We start from the raw sequence: 17956 nt of genomic DNA on the forward strand, positions 1-17956 counted from the left end.
AATAATAATAATGAGCCAGTCCGTGTCTCAAAAAAATTAATAATGTATCATTCTTTATATCTTAGCAGTACTCTTGGTTCCATTCTAACCTCGATTATGGTGTTCCCTTGTTTTGCAAATAGAAATTGTATAATAAGCTGCATTCACAGTAACTTTCTATGAATCACAAATGCATTCTAAACCACCTCCCACCACCACCCTCAAGAAAAAGAAATAAAAAGTCAATTTCGCTTTTAGTGAATAAAGGAGTTAGAATAGAGATCAGTCCTGTGATTGACTACGCATTGTAATGCTCCAACATTGCTCTGTAAACTTTCTGGAAATTATTTCTCTTATTCTCTATTTCATCCTTGCTGTTTCGTTTTCTGAGTCCAGGAATTATTTTCTTATGTCAGGCACTTCCTTGTCATTCTTTTCCCTTCTCCTTGGATTAGCCCAAATATTTCTCACAGGTCCAGGAAGTGGACCTGGCTCTCAGGGAGTAAACTCGGTATGTAGTATAAGGCATATCTGACTATTAGTAGAGATCTGAGTTCTAATATTTGTCCTAACATCATCAAGCTATGTGACTTTGGGCTAGTCACTTCCTTTCACTGAGTTTCCGTCCCGTCACATGGAAAACAGGTATCACAATAACAGTAAACATGTACTGAGTATGTTGTATATGTCAGACACTACACTAAGAACTTTAGATAATTTTTTGTTTGTTTGTTTGTTTGAGACGGAGTCTCGCTCTGTCGCCCAGGCTGGAGTGCAGTGGCCGGATCTCAGCTCACTGCAAGCTCCACCTCCCGGGTTTACGCCATTCTCCTGCCTCAGCCTCCGGAGTAGCTGGGACTACAGGCGCCCGCCACCTCGCCCGGCTAGTTTTTTGTATTTTTAGTAGAGACGGGGTTTCACCGTGTTAGCCAGGATGGTCTCGATCTCCTGACCTCGTGATCCGCCCGTCTCGGCCTCCCAAAGTGCTGGGATTACAGGCTTGAGCCACTGCGCCCGGCCTTAGATAATTTATGTTATGTAATCCTTACCATATTTTTATAAGGCAGATGCTATTATTCCCATGTTACATATGATGAACTGAGGCTCAGAGAGGTTACCTGCCCAAGGTTACACAGTTAACAGCCCATGTCTGTCTGACTCTCTCACTTTTAAGGTACAGGAAATGAGCTACTTTTTTTCTAAGGGTCTTTAATTCTATGATTTATAATCTACAACCCTACCACCCTCCTCACTCTGCTTGGGTTTCTAAACATCGATTGGAACTAGGCTGAAAAATCACACTTAATCAATAGGTGCCACCTAAATCAGGATTTGGTAATTCTAGAAATTTCTTAGGCTTGAGGCTTATATCAAACAAATCATTTCCTCACTTTTGTAAGTGTGAGATTCTAGGCTCAGAGCTCCCAGTTAGTGCCCAACAAATATTTGTTGAATAAACAAATCAATAAAAATCTTTAAAAACAAACATGCAATGCCAATACGACCTTTCCTTTCTGTGAAGAAAACATTTCTTCTACTTAAATCTAAATAAAGCACTTTGCTCCTGGAATAAGCAAACAGACATTCCTGACTTCAGAGCCCAGTGTGTGATTTGTCCTTCTGAACTTATTTGAGTTCAAAGGAATAGATCACCTCGACTTGGTGTACAGTTCAGCTGCAATAAGTCCTGAGAAACTAGTTAAATCTAATTGCAAAATATGATTTAAAAATGCTTTTTGACATACAGCTAGCAAACATATGAAAAAATGCTCCACATCAATAATCATCACAGAAATGCAAATCAAAACCACAAAGAGACACCATCTCTCACCAGTCAGAATGGCAATTATTAAAGAGTCAAAAAACAACAGATGTTGGCAAGGCTGCCAAGAAAAGAGAACACTTATACACTGCTGGAGGGAATGTAAATTAGGTCATCTGCTGTGGAAAGCAGTTTGGAGAGTTCTCAAAGAACTTAAAATGGAACTACCATTTGACCCAACAATCCTATTGCTGGATATATAACCAAAAGAAAATCACTTTATCAAAAAGATGCATGCACTTGCATGTTCATTGCAGCACTATTCGCGATAGCAAAGACATGGAATAAACCTATGGGCCCATCAATGCTGGATTGGATAAAGAAAAATGTGGTACATGTACACCATGGAATATTATGCAACCATAAAAAGAACAAGATCATGTCCTTTGCAGTAACATAGATGGAGCTGGAGGCCGTTATTCTAAGTGAACTAATGCAGGAATAGAAAACCAAATACAACTGTTCTCACTTCTAAGCTGGAGCTAAACATTGGGTACTCATGAACATAAAGCTGGCAACAATAAACACTGGGGACTACTAGAGTGAGGAGGGAGGGAGAAAGGTAAGAGTTGAAAAACTAACTGTTAGGTACTATGCTCACTTCTGGGTGATGGGATAATTTGTACCTCAAACCTCAGCATTATGCAATATACCCAGGTAACATACCTGCACATGTACTCCCTAAATCTAAACTAGAATTTAAAAATAAATAAATAAAAGTGACTCTGTTTGGTTTATTCACATGTATTTAGGCCACATGCACAATTACTTTAGTTGCAAAAGAGTGAGAGTATCTGCAAAATGGGATAATAGTTCCTATTTCACAGGGCTGTAGAGAATTGCATGGCACAATCTATGTAAGCATTTAGCCCTGTGCCAGATCAGAGTTGATGCCTATATGGTAACTGCTATTATCATCATTTGTTGTTGCCACTGTTGCTATTGGTTTCACAGTAGGGGATGACTGATACACTGAACTATTAGTTGGCCCATCCCAACCTCCCAGCCAAAGTATACTTGCTAACATCTGCCCCTATTTCCAAAAAGGACAGAGGCTGAGGTAAACTATCGGAACACGTTTTACAGGTTCCACATCCTTTCTTTCCCCCTAGGGAAGTGGTTTTACCCTTTTCTTTGGAAGTTGGAATGCCTTTATCAAATGAAACTGTATGAAAAAACTCTCAACATATTAAACAAATAAATTGGGAGTTGCCCCAGTTAAAGCTAGGGAGGGAGGCCCAAAATGAGTGCCCAGGTGACCTTTCTGTTATTCAACACTCCTGTCTCCCTAACCCGCAAGCCCATTTCCACTGTCCTAAGGGCTAAAATTGTGATTGACTTGGAGTGCAAGTGGGGATTCATGTTTAACATTTTGAGAGCTTTGCCTTTCAGATTCTTGGGTTTATTTTTCGTTGTTGTTGTTGTTGTTGTTGTCCTCCAGCACCCTCAGCATTTCATTGTATTAAAATTGCTAGAGTTCTAACCCTGGAATCTCAATATCCTGGGATTTATGGCATCCAGGGGTATAAAATTGATATAAATTACTAATCCACAGAGGTTAAAGATCCTGAAACTGTAGAGCACCAGCTGCTAACTAAAAATGAGTCTTTCTCCTCACCTCCCCTCCCCACTTACCGCACATGTGCAATCATGTAATGTGTGTATGTGTGTGTGTGTATATATATATGCATTTCCCTACCCTGTACCCTGGTTCTCTTGTCATAAAATGGTAATATACTCTCCTACCACACTTACCAACCTCCCAAACCAAATATGTTGTTAGGTGTTTGGAACTCCCTGCTCTGACAAATAAGTTACCGGTTTGTGCAACTTCTAGCCTTTGCACAACCTTCAACTCGAAGGCACAAATTCGGGTACTAACCTGCAAATTAAAATTTAGCACCTTTTCCCCAGCTCTGTCTTAGCACTCCCAACATATTTCTGCACCCCAGTTCTGATGCTTTTCCGTATTCTAACAATCTAAAATTCTATGGGTATAAATTTCAATCTCTCCTTCAAGAGATCTCAACTTCCTTCAAGATTCATCTATTAAAGCTCTCTTATTGCTCACTGCTGGGTTGAGAACAGTAGTCTTCACTCCCACTCATTCAAACCTCCCCTGGTTCAAGGCCTACTAGTTCCTAGTTCTCAGATGTTGGGTAAGTAATTTAGTTTCTTTGTCATTTAGGATTAAAGGAGGATTAAATGTATATAGTTCTGGCGTATAGTGATTTCCCAATAAATATTAGCAATAATGATAATTATTATTTAGTTGATCATATTCATTAAGTTCTCAAATGCTAGTATGTGAATCATAAGAAAGCTCTGTAAGTATCTGGGAGTTTTCAAGATATTTGATGTTTCAAAATTCATAACAAAAAAATGACAATTACCTGAGAACAGCTAACTCAAATATCACATATACTTCCTTTTAGCTAGAATTATATCAACTTGTAATTATATTGGATATCACATGACGATTAAAAGCTTTCATTAGCAGTTACATGTATTTTTGCTTAATAAAGTACAATAAATAAACAATAAATATAGTTCAATCATCAAAATTATTTATAATCTGGGGTTTACAAAGACAAATAATTGAAGGGATCTTGGTGAAGTTGGGAAGCACTCTCCTTGTAATAACTGAAGCACAGTAGTGTATACTCCCAAAGAAACAATCTTCATGCCAACCATATTGCACTGATTCCTAAAGATGAGCTTTGCAACAGCCTGGGGTATATCAAAATATCTCCATGTATATATTTACAAAATAAAACTTTAATTCACTTTAATTTTTAAAAGTTGGTGTCATTTTTGTTCCATATGAAATATAAAGTAGTTTTTTCTAATTCTGTGAAGAAAGTCAATGGTAGCTTGATGGAGATAGCATTGAATCTATAAATTACTTTGGGCTGTACGGCCATTTTCACAATATTGATTCTTCCTATCCATGAGCATTGAATGTTTTTCCATTTGTTTGTGTCCTCTCTTGTTTCCTTGAGCAGTGGTTTGTAGCTCTCCTTGAAGAGGTCCTTCACATCCCTTGTAAGTTGCATTCCTAGGTATTTTATTCTTTTTGTAGCAATTGTAAATAAGAGTTCACTCATGATTTGGCTCTCTGTCTATTATTGATATATAGGAATGCTTGTGATTTTTGCACACTGATTTTGTATCATGAGACTTTGCTGAAGTTGCTTATCAGCTTAAGGAGATTTTGGGCTGAGATGATGGGGTCTTCTAAATATATAATCATGTCATCTGCAAACAGAGACAATTTGACTTCCTCTCTTCCCATTTGAACACCCTTTATTTCTTTTTCTTGCCTGATTGCCCTGGCCAGAACTTCCAACACTATGTTGAATAGGAGTGGTTAGAGAGGGCAACCTTGTCTTATGCTGGTTTTCAAAGGGAACGCTTCCAGCTTTTGCCCATTCAGTATGATATTGGCTGTGGGTTTGTCATAAATAGCTCTTAATGTTTTGAGATATGTTCCAACAACACCTAGTTAATTGAGAGTTTTTAGGATGAAGGAGTGTTGAATTTTATGGAAGGCCTTTTCTGCATCTATTGAGATAATCAGGTTTTTGTCACTGGTTCCGTTTATGGGATGGATTACGTTTACTAATTTGTGTATGTTGAACCAGCCTTGCATCCCAGGGATGAAGCTGACTTGATGGTGGTGGATAAGCTTTTTGATGTGCTGCTAGATTCAGTTTGCCAGTATTTTATTGGGGATTTTCACATCAATATTCATTAGTGATATTGGCCTGAAATTTTCAATAACCAGGACAATCCTAAGTGAAAAGAACAAAGCTGGAGGCATCATGCTACTTAACTTCAAACTATACTACAAGGCTACAGTAACAAAAACAACATGGTACTGGCACCAAAACAGATATATAGACCAATGGAATAGAACAGATGCCTCAGAAATAATGCCACAGATCTACAACCATGTGATCTTTGACAAACCTGACAAAAACAAGCAATGGGGAAATGATTCCCTATTTAATAAATGGTGTTGGGAAAACTGGCTGGCCATGAGCAGAAAACTGAAACTGAACCTCTTCCTTACACCTTACACAAAAATTAAGTCAAGATGGATTAAAGACTTAAATGTAAAACCTAAAACCATAAAAACCCTAGAAGAAAACCTAGGCAATACCATTCAGGAGATAGACATGGGCAAAGACTTCACGATTAAAACACCAAAAGCAATGGAAGCGAAAGCCAAAATTGACAAATAGAATCTAAATAGAGCTTCCGCACAGCAAAAGAAACTATCATCAGAGTGAACAGGCAACCTACAGAATGGAAGAAAAGTTTTACAATCTACCCATCTGACAGAATCTACAAGGAACTTAAACAAAATTTACAAGAAAAAACAAACAATCCCATCAAAAAGTGAGCAAAAGATATGAACAGACACTTCTCAAAAGAAGACATTTATGCGGTCAACAAACATATGAAAAAAAGCTCATCATCACTGGTTGAGAAACGCAAATCAAAATCACAATGAGATACCATCTCACACCATTTAGAATGGCGATCATTAAAAAGTCAGGAAACAACAGATGCGCGAGGGGATGTGGAGAAATAGGAATGCTTTTACACCACTGGTGGGAGTGTAAATTAGTTCAACCATTGTGGAAGACAGAGTGGCTATTCCTCAAGGGTCTAGAACCAGAAATATCATTTGACCCAGCAATCCCATTGCTGGACATATACCCAAAGGGTTATAAATCATTCTACTATGAAGACATGTGCACACGTATGTTTATTGCAGCACTATTCACATTGGGTTGGAACCAACCCAAATGCCCATCGATGATAGACTGGATAAAGAAAATGTGGCACATATATACCATGGAATACTATGCAGCCATAAAAAGGATGAGCTAATGTCCTTTGCAGGGACATGGATGAAGCTGGAAACCATCATTCTTAGCAAACTAACACAGAAACAGAAAACCAAACAATGTATGTTCTCACTCATAAGTGGGAGTTGAACAATGAGAACACATGGACACAGGGAGGGGAACATCACACACCAGGGCCTGTTGAGGGGTGGGGTACTAGGGGAGGGATAGCATTAGGACAAATACCTAATGTAGATGGCGGGTTGATGGGTGCAGGAAACCACCATGGCATGTGTATACCTATGCAACAAACCTGCATGTTCTGCACATGTATCCTAGAACTTAAAGTATAATTAAAAAAAAAAAAAAGGAAAGTCAATGTCATGCAGCACTACAGGATGTAAGGATGCCAAAACTCAAACTAATAAAGATAGGGGTTAAAATTCCTAATTCTCTGGTGTATTGGGTCTGGTGTGCTAAAATGGGCAACACTGTCAATTTGATTTTTATGCTAAACATTTAATTACATTGATCCCTATTAACACTCCACTCCAGTTATATTAAAGCCAGATTCCTGAGGAAGAACATGTTTTTATGATAGGTATTGTTTTTATTCCAAATCTCAGTCCCTCAGATACCACAAAGTAATCATGCATTATCAGGACTCAAAGGAAAATAGAGAACATTCAGTTTAACTTCCTCATTACAAATGAGAATTCTGAAGCTCAGAAAGCAGGAAGGATAGACCTATGATAACATAGCAAGTAAGTAACAAAGGTCTCCTAACTTGAAGTTAGAAATCTTTCAGTTAACTATACTATGATTAAAGAATACTAAACCAACAGATTTGTCAACCATTGGGACCCATAATCAATTAAAATGTGATAAGTACTTCTGGGTTCCTGGCATCACATTAGATGCTTTATTAACAGTCTCTCCCTGACATGACCAAGCGCTTACTACTCAAATGGAAACACTGGCATCTAGCCTGAAGGGTCCAGAAAGAAACAAATAATTCACAGTTATCCCTTTTCCTCATAAAGTAAGTCAGTTTCATTATCAGGAATCTTGACGAGGTTTTGATGTTTCCCACCAAGTGCCAATGTCAAGCCATGACCATGAGTAGTTGCAAAAGCAGCAACGTGGTAGGACTAATAACTTAGATAAGTCACTTTGATTTCACCATGGAAATGGATTAGAGGAAAAGAAGGGCAAAGAAGTGAGCCTAGGAAAAAGCTCATATACTGGGAGAAAACAAAAAAGGCAAGAGGTCTAAAGCCTCAATTAAGTCCAAGAAGAGTCTGGTAGGAATAAGAATCAGGGAGCCAGAAAGATAGGCAAAATTCCCATTAAGGTTTTACAAATACAAATCTGGTGCTAATGAGGTCATAGTCAGGGATTAAACCCCAGATAGGATGGTTATTTTTTTACATGTACTCCTATTGCTGCTGCTGCTATAAAAAGGCTATTTCACTTACTGAGCAATATTCTCTGCAACTCTCTATAATGATCTCACTTAATGCCCACCCTGTACAACTCTATGAGGTAAATTAGATTCTCCTCACTTTGCAAATGAGGACACTGAAACAAAGAAATGTTAAGTAGGTTGCCTAAGGTTGCACAATCAGCAGCTGAGCTTAAAAATGCATTACTTTGTCTCCACAGCCCATGCTCTTAATCACCACTTCATGTTTTGCCATAGATCTTTAGCATTTTTACATCAGTGCTAAGGGCAATTGTGGTACTTCTCAAAACTCATGTTTGTACCTGTTATGCTAAGCGCCTCCCCAAAATGTTTATCTTGCCTTTAATTTTCTACTCACTTTGTCCACAAGCCATTTAGTTTGTCCCACGACATGGTATGTCTTATTTCTTTGGTATAACCACACACAGGTTGTTGTTCTGTTTGCCAACTCAATTAAGATTGGTCATGTGGCTGAAAATGAACTACTGTTTTTAGAAATAGACTTTATCTTTTGCTGAATATTAAAAAAGTTACTACTTGTAGGCTCCTATCTAGGTATTGTCTCACTATATTTGTGCACCTGACATAAAAACAGATTATATATCTATATTTGTATGTATATAGCTTGATACTACCATATAGTTACTTGTTTTGTTGAGAGATATGTTCTTTGGGGCTCAGGAATGGTGTTACCATCACATGTAATAACTTTTCCAAAGAGAGAGTTCTGGCGTTTTCCTTTGTGTAATTTACTTCTAAAAAAATGCATCTCTAAATTTAAAAAAGAAAATTATGTAAAAATCATGTTATCTCAGTACTGCTCTAAGTACACAGAATGTAGCTGGGGCCAGATGGTATAGTCTTTAATTACTAAGATTATAAATCACAACAGGGAATTTTCTGTTCTTTAGCTAGGGCATGACTTTTCTCAGAGTATTCATGGTCATCTAATTTTAAAGAGAGCTGTAACACATTATGGGTGTGGGGCCAGGGAGCTTGGTGGGTTATAGTCCAGTGATAATGAGGCCACAATTACAAGACTTAATCCCTGGAAAGGCCAGATAACTCTCAGCTACTCACTCCAACATTAAATCTAAGCAGCTGTTTCACAGTGTGTGCCATTGGATTCAAGAGGCCTGGACAGGAAAGGGGGCAGGTGGCTTAAAACAAGCTCATTACTGTGGCTGGAAAAAACAACTTAACGTGCAAACTCTGCTAATGGTGTTTGATTGAATGGCATCATCTTTCTTTACAAGGGACAGCACACAACACAGTGCATTTAAGAGCATTAAGTAGAACAAAGAGCACCTTCCATTGCTCCATAAACATTGTTCTTCACAAATGCTAATGTATTTCCAATCTCCTACATCACAAAGCCTTTTATAGAGCTCAGACTACATCTATTTAGTGCTTCATAGCAGTGTTCTACCTTGTGTGGCCCAAAATAGATCCGATAAAGAAGCAAATACTTTTGGGGTGGGTGGTCCTACCCAAAGAATCACTTCTATAAGCGCACTAGACACCACTCTTGCCCATAGTTTCCTGAACAACAAAAAAAAAAAAAAAAAAAAAAAAAAAAAAAAAATCAGAGGTTTTATTCTCAGCACTCTGAGCTCTATGGTACACACTGCTTTGTCAGGTTCTCTAAATGATACTGTTATTCATCAAGTCTTTTAAGAAATAAGTTTCAAAGCTATTCATCTTCAATATGAGACTTTCATGTTACAGTAAGAAGAAAGGGACTTCTCACTGAGTAGCAGAGATAAGTCTGAAAAATACCTAGTATTATATATTTAGTTTCTGAAGTCTTAAAACTAAAACTAATTTAGAGAGATGGGGACTGAGGCCTTGATTACACATGAGCTAGTAGCAAAATTTGTTTGCAATTATTGATGAAATGAACATATCATCATTCTATATAATGATATGATTGACAAAGATCCAGATGTTAGACAAAATTCCTTTGCTGAGATATATATCTACGTGTAAGAGAAAAATGATTTCAAGAAATGCTCCCATTGTCACTTTCTGTCAAACATAGCTGCATAGCTAATCTAACCTATGGAGATATATAACATGCAACAAAGATACTTTGGCATTATAGACATGGACTACATTGCCTAATTAATTCTTCAGGATACCCTTTTGTTTTGCCACATGCTTTCTTGTTATAGTTCCTTTCTTATTTATTTTCCTTTTTAAAAAAGTCAGTGTGGGAGTGTTTTTATTATAGTACTATAATCCCAAATAAGTGAATACAGCTGTGTTGGCAAAGGTGCAGGCAAACCGGCACTCTCATACATTGTTGATGGTGTGTTAAATAAACAAATCTCTAGGGACTGTAACTCAGAAAGAAAAATGCACGTGTCCTTTTACATAACAATTCCACTTTTAGGAATCTATTCTAATGGTAAGTTTGTATAAAATGGTTTACTTGTAAGGATCTTCACAGAAGCTGTGTTTATAATAGCAAAACATCAAAAACAAATTAAATATCTATGTCCATTTAGGGCCTAGTTCAACAAATTGTGGTACATTCAAATAACAAAACACTGTGCATCTGTTTAAAAAGTATGAGGTACAAACACAGAACCATCTCTAAAACACAGAAACACAATAAAAAAGGAGATATATAGTATGTTACCACTTGTGCTAAAAATATACCTACAACAAACATACATGCATGCACAGAAATGCACCACATACATCCAAATACAAGATAAGGATTTCTCCTCCCAATTTTTCCTCACAAAAATGGAGCTGCCTTATATGCAAGTTCTTATAAAAATCTTTCATGTAATTGGTACTTATCCATATTCATTTATTTTAAACTATAAAATACAGTTTGGAAAGGACATATTAGGTTGATATCTTCTCAGTTAATGATAGTTTTGGATGCTCATAGAGAATACCTGTCAGAATTACAAAGAAAGGATGTGAATAAGTTATTTTGGATGGTATGACTGCATAACTGCAAATGTTGGATGTCGTAAACAAGCTATTAAAAGACCTCTGTCATAACCAATGCAGTGAAAGGGGCTCCCATTAGCTAAAGATGAAATAGTTTGACCACCATAAACAGTAATGGATGCAACTCAGTGAAACATATTGACAATATAAAATTTTAAGACTTTATAAAGATATTTAATAAAATTCCCCTACTAAAAATATCAAAATACCCCTCATCGAACACTTTCGTATGTAACTCCATGCTAACTCTTTATAATGAAAGCTGGCAATTTAAAAAGCAAGCATTTGGCCAGGCATGGTGGCTCTCACATGGAATCTCAGCACTTTGGGAGGGTGAGGTGGGTGGATCACTTGAGGTCAGGAGTTCAAGACCAGCCTGGTCAACATGGTGAAACCCCGTTAGCTACTAAAAATACAAAATTAGCTGGGCATGGTGACACACACCTGTATTCCCAGTTACTCGAGAGGCTGAGGCAGGAGAATTTCCTGAATCCCGGAGGTGGAAGTTAGAGGAGCAAGTTAAATGACAACAAATGAAACTAACAGACAAATCCAGAAAGTGCCACATTTTACAAGACAATAACCAGTTTCTTCAACAAGATAATGGTAGTGGAAAAATAAAGGAGACTGCTTCAGGGTATATAGAGTTATGATACACAACATTTGCAACATGTAGATCTCCTTTGGATGTTGATTTGAACAAATCAATTATAAAAATAGCGTTTTGTTGCAAGTGGAGAATTCTGATTATAGACTGGGAGTTAAATGATATGAAGCAATTGTTAATTGTTTGTAGATGTTATGATGGCATTGTGATTTTATTAAAAATTGTTGATACAGGAGTTCCTGTGTTATTTTCCCTATTTTTGTGTAAGTATGACAATTTGTAATAGAAATTTTTAAAAGTCACATAGTAGATAGTAGATATATGTCATGAAGACCTAAATATACACCCACAGGACAAGTTCAAAAAACAATAATCTTAATGTTATATGAATGGGTAATTGTGACTAGGAATAAATATCCAGGAACAGAATTATATCTGGGTTCAATATCTCAAATATCCTAGATGGAAGCCAGGCAATATATTTGAATAACTGGTTGAAGACTCAAAAATAATCTCTAGTGATTACAAAAAGAATGATGTTAAAGACACATAAGAAGATTTTGAATTATACCATTCATGAAATATGAGTGTAGAAAAATCTCTACAAAATAATACTTTAGATAAGTGGTTTTAAATATGTAAATGAAAGTAAATTAACAAACATCATAAGTAGACTTCAACCATATATATATAGATATATCTACATACATATCTATCTATCTATCTATCTATCTATCTATCTATCTATCTATCTATATAAAACAGTTTATGTATTCAGGTGCATCAAAAAGCTTTTTAAAATTATCTTATTGTGTTACCTTATATTTGAGCATATATGCTGGGGCAGTGTTGCAGACCTTAGGGATACCAAAGTGAATGAAACCTACAGTCTGAAGTAAGTATTCATTCAAACAAAACTTCTCATAAACCCTACTCATTAAATTCCTATACCCTCTAATGTCACTCTCAAGTGTACCCTCCTCTAAGAATCCATCATACCCCCTCACTGGCTGTAAATAATTTGTTCTTCCTCTCTGTCCACAGAGCTCTTTGTAATTTCTTCACAATACTTATTATATTCTGTTCTATATAATAGCAACATATGAGTGTGTCTCTCATCCCTAATAATAACTAGCATTTACTGAGCAATTAACGATGTGCCATGTACTGTGCTGAGGACTTTAAATGGCTTCTCTTATTTATTTTTACAACCTTATGAGATACGTGCATTCTGCTTACAATGGATGAGAAAACTGATGCTTAAGGAAATTAAATAATTTATCTACAGCCCTGAGTTCAGAATCCTGTCTCTTTCTTTTTCTTCAAGTTTTTCAAAAATTCTCCCTTTATTTGTCTACATTCCTCAAAGTTTCAAGCAATTTTACATGTCTAGACAAGCTAAGGTATAAGTGGTGAATACATGCTGGCACAGATATAATCTGTAGGATTCAGAAAAACAAAAGACAGAACAGGTCAATTAGGACCATGCCAGCCAAAGAGGGATTCATATGAGAGATGACAGTGAAGATGAGTGTGTGAATAAAATATAGAGGAAAGGTACATTATTGGGGATAGGTGTTCATCTTATTTCTTGATACAACTCTTCTTTTCTCCCTGTCAAATATTCAGTGGGACCACAAGTATAGAGGTCACTGTGAACTCCCAGAACCTGATTCTTAACTGCCACTCTACATTACACATAGTAGGCACTCATTAAAAGTTCACTGATGTTAAAAAGATACATGTTAAATCAGATCCTCTGAGCTGCTTCCTCAAAAATATTTTTCTATTATAATGTTGAAGAGAAAAGACAATATGAACCTGAAAGAGAAAAAAGGCCTGTTTTTCAGTGCATTCTCATTTAAGGAAAGACCCTAACCTGAATTCAAATACATTAATGAGAAATCTGTGAGGACAGCTGTCAACGTTGTAAATTCAGCCCTCTGTTACATAGCTATTGCTTATTCAGGAATTACACAGGGTTGCCAATGATAGCCGTTGACTGAAATAAATATTTGATTTTGTTGTCTCATTCTACCTCATTTATTAAACAAGTGATTTTATATAACTATTCTAGAAAGTAAAGATTTTCAAGTCCGCACCAGATATATTTCTGACAAACTCATGTTGTTGAGTTAATGATAATTTTGGGGTACCTGACTTTTTTTTCTTTCCTTATTTTTTAACTTTGCATAAATTTGCTCAAAATGTCTGGATTTGGTGGCCAATTATAGAACACTTTTCACAGCAAACCCAGTGAAACAATGTCATTTTTAGCCTTCAACTCACAGCTATGGCCTCAAATGATTAGACATGTGATTCTGAACTTGATTTATGGAAGATGGAGCCCAATTCTCTGGCCCCAGGCCTGAATGCTGGGATGGCAGAAACCCATGCTGGAGAAAAATTTAGTTTTCCAAGTAAATGAGGGTGATTAATGGAGAGACTCTTCTCACATCCAGCTCCTGAGAGTGAGTGAACTGTTGTGCTCTCTGAAATTGAGAATAGGATACTGGGGCTGATTATCCCTAACACCAAATGATTATTGACAACAATTTTGAATGTCACTATAATGATAGGTAAGGCAAAAACAATTAAAAATACAGATTTAATTTAAAAAAAAACTCTATACATTGAGAGTAGAGACTAGTTTATATAACTTAGGCCAGTAATTAATGAAAACAAAATCAGTTGAAAGTCATTTAAGTAAAAAGAAAATTAATATAAGTGGGAGGTGTTTTTTTTTGTTGTTGTTGTTCCAGAAAGAAAAAAGTCAACTTTTTGTCAACTGAGGGAAAACAACCTATTAAGATCAAAAAAATAAAATTAGCAAATTAAATAAATGATAAAATCATAGTAAACAGATTTAAGCCAGTAGATTATATCTTAAATACATCTTGATTTTACATTATGACCATTTGGGTTGTGGGGTGTGTATAAAAATGGGCAGTAGAATGTGAAGCCAACATGCTTGAAGAAGACAGATATGCAGCACACACAAATACCCAGAGAATAAAGGAATCAGATGTGGTGAGGCCGACCAAGTCATTGTGAAAGACAAAAATATGAAGACACACTGAGGAAAAACAGGGAAAGACAGACAGACACAGGAGGAGCAAGATAGGCATGTATATACACACGTAAATACAGAGGACAGAGGAAAGGGATAGCTAGAAAGACAAACATTTTCTTTTTTCTTTTTCAAATTTTACTTTAAGTTCCGGGATACAAGTGCAGAACGTGTAGGTTTATTACATAGGTATACGTGTGCCATGGTGGTTTGCTGCACCTATGAACTCAACATCTAGGTTTTAAGACCCGCATGCATTAGCTATTCACCCTAAGGCTCTCACTCCCCTCGTCCCCCATCCCCTTTCCAGCCCCGGTGTGTGTTGTTCCCCTCCGTGTCCATATGTTCTCATCGTTCAACTCCCACTTACGAGAGAGAAGATGTGGTAGAAAGACAAACAATTTTCATTAGCTCAACAAATATTTATTGGGACAAAAACAGGCCCACAGAGATAAAGTTGGCAGACAGCTTTGCAGTTCTTTGAATCTGGCCAAAGTGAATCTAGCTGTTGATCATAACTGCACAAAATTGTTTTTGAGGGCCTACTAAGTGCAAAAGCACTGTGCTAAACACTAAAGAAGACAAAAGTAGAAATACAATAGACTCCATACCCTCTAAGGACATATTAAAAAGTTGTGTTGGGCCTATGAGTGAACTATCTGCTACTTTATCATTCTTTAAAATGATGAACTTGCTGGGAATTTAAAATAGACCTTTCTGCAGTGGCAAGCAGGATTTATGCTTCGATTTTTCATTTTATATTATGAAGACTGTACAAAGAGACTCAGAGATAGAGAACTTTCCTTTTCATCTTTAAAAGTCACAGGCATAAATAATAGCCAAGAGAGGAAATCTTTTGTTATACAAAGTTGCTTGGTGGCCTGATCTTTGTTCTTGGCAAAATTAGTCTTGTTTCATCACCTAGTATCTGGGAGATATCTGAAACCATCTTGTACTTTTTCCTTTTAAAATTTAATGCTATTTTTGGCTCAGTTGGCTTTTAGTTGGAACAATCAAGACAAAATTATAACATCTCCCACTCTCCAAAAAACAACCATGGAAAAACACTTTACGAATAAATAAACAACTCCCAGTTAAGGCTACAACTAGAGCATTACTGCCTAACAGAAATATAATATGAGCCATGAGCCATGAGCCCTATTTTAAATTTCTTAGAGCTACATATTTAAAAGTTTTTAAAAGGTGAAATTAATTTTCATAATATATTTTCTTTAATCCAATGTATGCAAAATATCTCAACATGTAATCAATAAAAATGTATTGAGATATTTTACATTCTTTTTTCATACTAAGGTTTTGTTTTTTTGTTTTTTTGTTTTCTTTTTTGAGACGGAGTCTCGCTCTGTCGCCCGGGCTGGAGTGCAGTGGCCGGATCTCAGCTCACTGCAAGCTCCGCCTCCCGGGTTCCCGCCATTCTCCTGCCTCAGCCTCCCGAGTAGCTGGGACCACAGGCGCCGGCCACCTCGCCCGGCTAGTTGTTTTGTATTTGTTAGTAGAGACGGGGTTTCACTGTGTTAGCCAGGATAGTCTCGATCTCCTGACTTCGTGATCCACCCGTCTCGGCCTCCCAAAGTGCTGGGATTACAGGCTTGAGCCACCGCGCCCGGCCATACTAAGGTTTTGAAATCAGGTGTGCCTTTTATACTTAATAGTACATCTCCTTTTGGACTAGCCACATTTCAAGTGCTCAATAGCCAAATGTGGTTACTGGCCACCATACTGGACAACAATGATTTGGAGTACTACTTCTAAGTGGATTGAATATCCTTTCCCTTCCTATTGTTAGCTCTACCAGAGACTCAACCAGATGAAAATAAAATCTAAAAGCCAACTTCTGTTTTCTAAGTCCCTTTAGTACATAGTACTGTCTTTTTGCAATCTGTCTGGTGGTATTTACCCTTTAGGCATGAAGAAGGAGAGTTGAGGTTTGTATATGAACTTGGGAAGGTATAGCTTTCTTACCTAAGTAAAACAACCAGTCCACCAGAAGTAGGCAGGGAAAATTCCTGGTGGGAGAAAATGGCTCTAGAAGCCGGCCCCGCTCTGCACTTGGTTGAATTGAGTAAGCTTGCCTCAAGGTTCTTCTGGTACCCTATATCCCTCTGTCAAGCACTTATCAGTGTAGACTGTAAGTTCCTTGAGGGCCCACACCATCATTACCCATCTCTGTCTTTCTAGCACCTAGCATAGTGCCTAGAACATAGTGCTCAAGAAATATCTGCTAAACAAATAAATGAGTTCACACAAATTCAGTTTCTTATGTGCGCTAGCCACATTCCAAGTGCCCCATAGCCACACACAGCCAGTGGCTATCATATTAGACAGCACAGATATAGAACATCTCTATCATCACAGTAAATTCTATTGTTTATCACTGTTTTAGAATGAGTAGAAATATTAATTTGACCCATTCGGTGACAGGGAGCTTCTAGAGACCACAAAACTCTTCTTTTTTGTGAGCAAATGAGAATACATTTTAGCCCCCTGGAAAGTTCAAATACAATGTCATTATGGTTTTGACTGGAAGAATAAACTTGGCCATGCATTTCTTCTTGAGTTTGTCTCCCTTAGGGTCTTCTCATCTTGATTCCCGCCAGGCACAGTTTCCACGAGTGCCTCTCCTATTCTCTAGCCCAAATGTCTAATGAATGCTTTCCCTTATTTCCTGAGATATACTGTCAATTTCAAAAGAAACTTTAGTACAAAAGCTAGGGGGAAAAACAAAGAAAATATAAAATCATGAAAAACAGTCAAGCTTATATATGATATATACTTTTTTGAACCTAAGTATGTCAGGAAAAGCAGTGTGGTTCTTGAAGAAATTCTACCTTCTCTTACCCTAAAATAATGAGATTGTAATGGCTGATGGGCTAGCACAATTTTGCAAGCATATTGGCTGTAACCTTTGTCTTCAGCCCCTTGCCTCAGCCAGGAAAAGTCTGAGGTGACATCTTCGTTTCTGACATACAGTAGTTGGTGTCCCTGAATATGCGTCTCACTCCTCATTTAACGGTGTCCGTTAAGAATATTCCATTTTCCTTTAAATAAAACTTTTCCCTGTTTCAAATGCTGTTGCCTGCTCAGATCCACCTGCCTAGTTTCACGTTGAGGCCTGAGAGACATGCATGAGTACAGCTGACTTGCAGAACTGGTGACTCCTGCC

General features: G+C 37.1%; 1 protein-coding gene across 1 annotated transcript in view; it reads right to left on the reverse strand.

Moving 5' to 3' along the window:
• PAK3 (p21 (RAC1) activated kinase 3) overlaps positions 1 to 17956 on the reverse strand; it is a 104536-nt gene that overhangs the window by 30164 nt on the left and 56416 nt on the right. The window lies entirely within an intron of this gene.

Source organism: Piliocolobus tephrosceles, chromosome 12 (assembly GCF_002776525.5).
Source record: "Piliocolobus tephrosceles isolate RC106 chromosome 12, ASM277652v3, whole genome shotgun sequence".
In the NCBI taxonomy this organism is placed as follows: Eukaryota; Metazoa; Chordata; class Mammalia; order Primates; family Cercopithecidae; genus Piliocolobus; species Piliocolobus tephrosceles.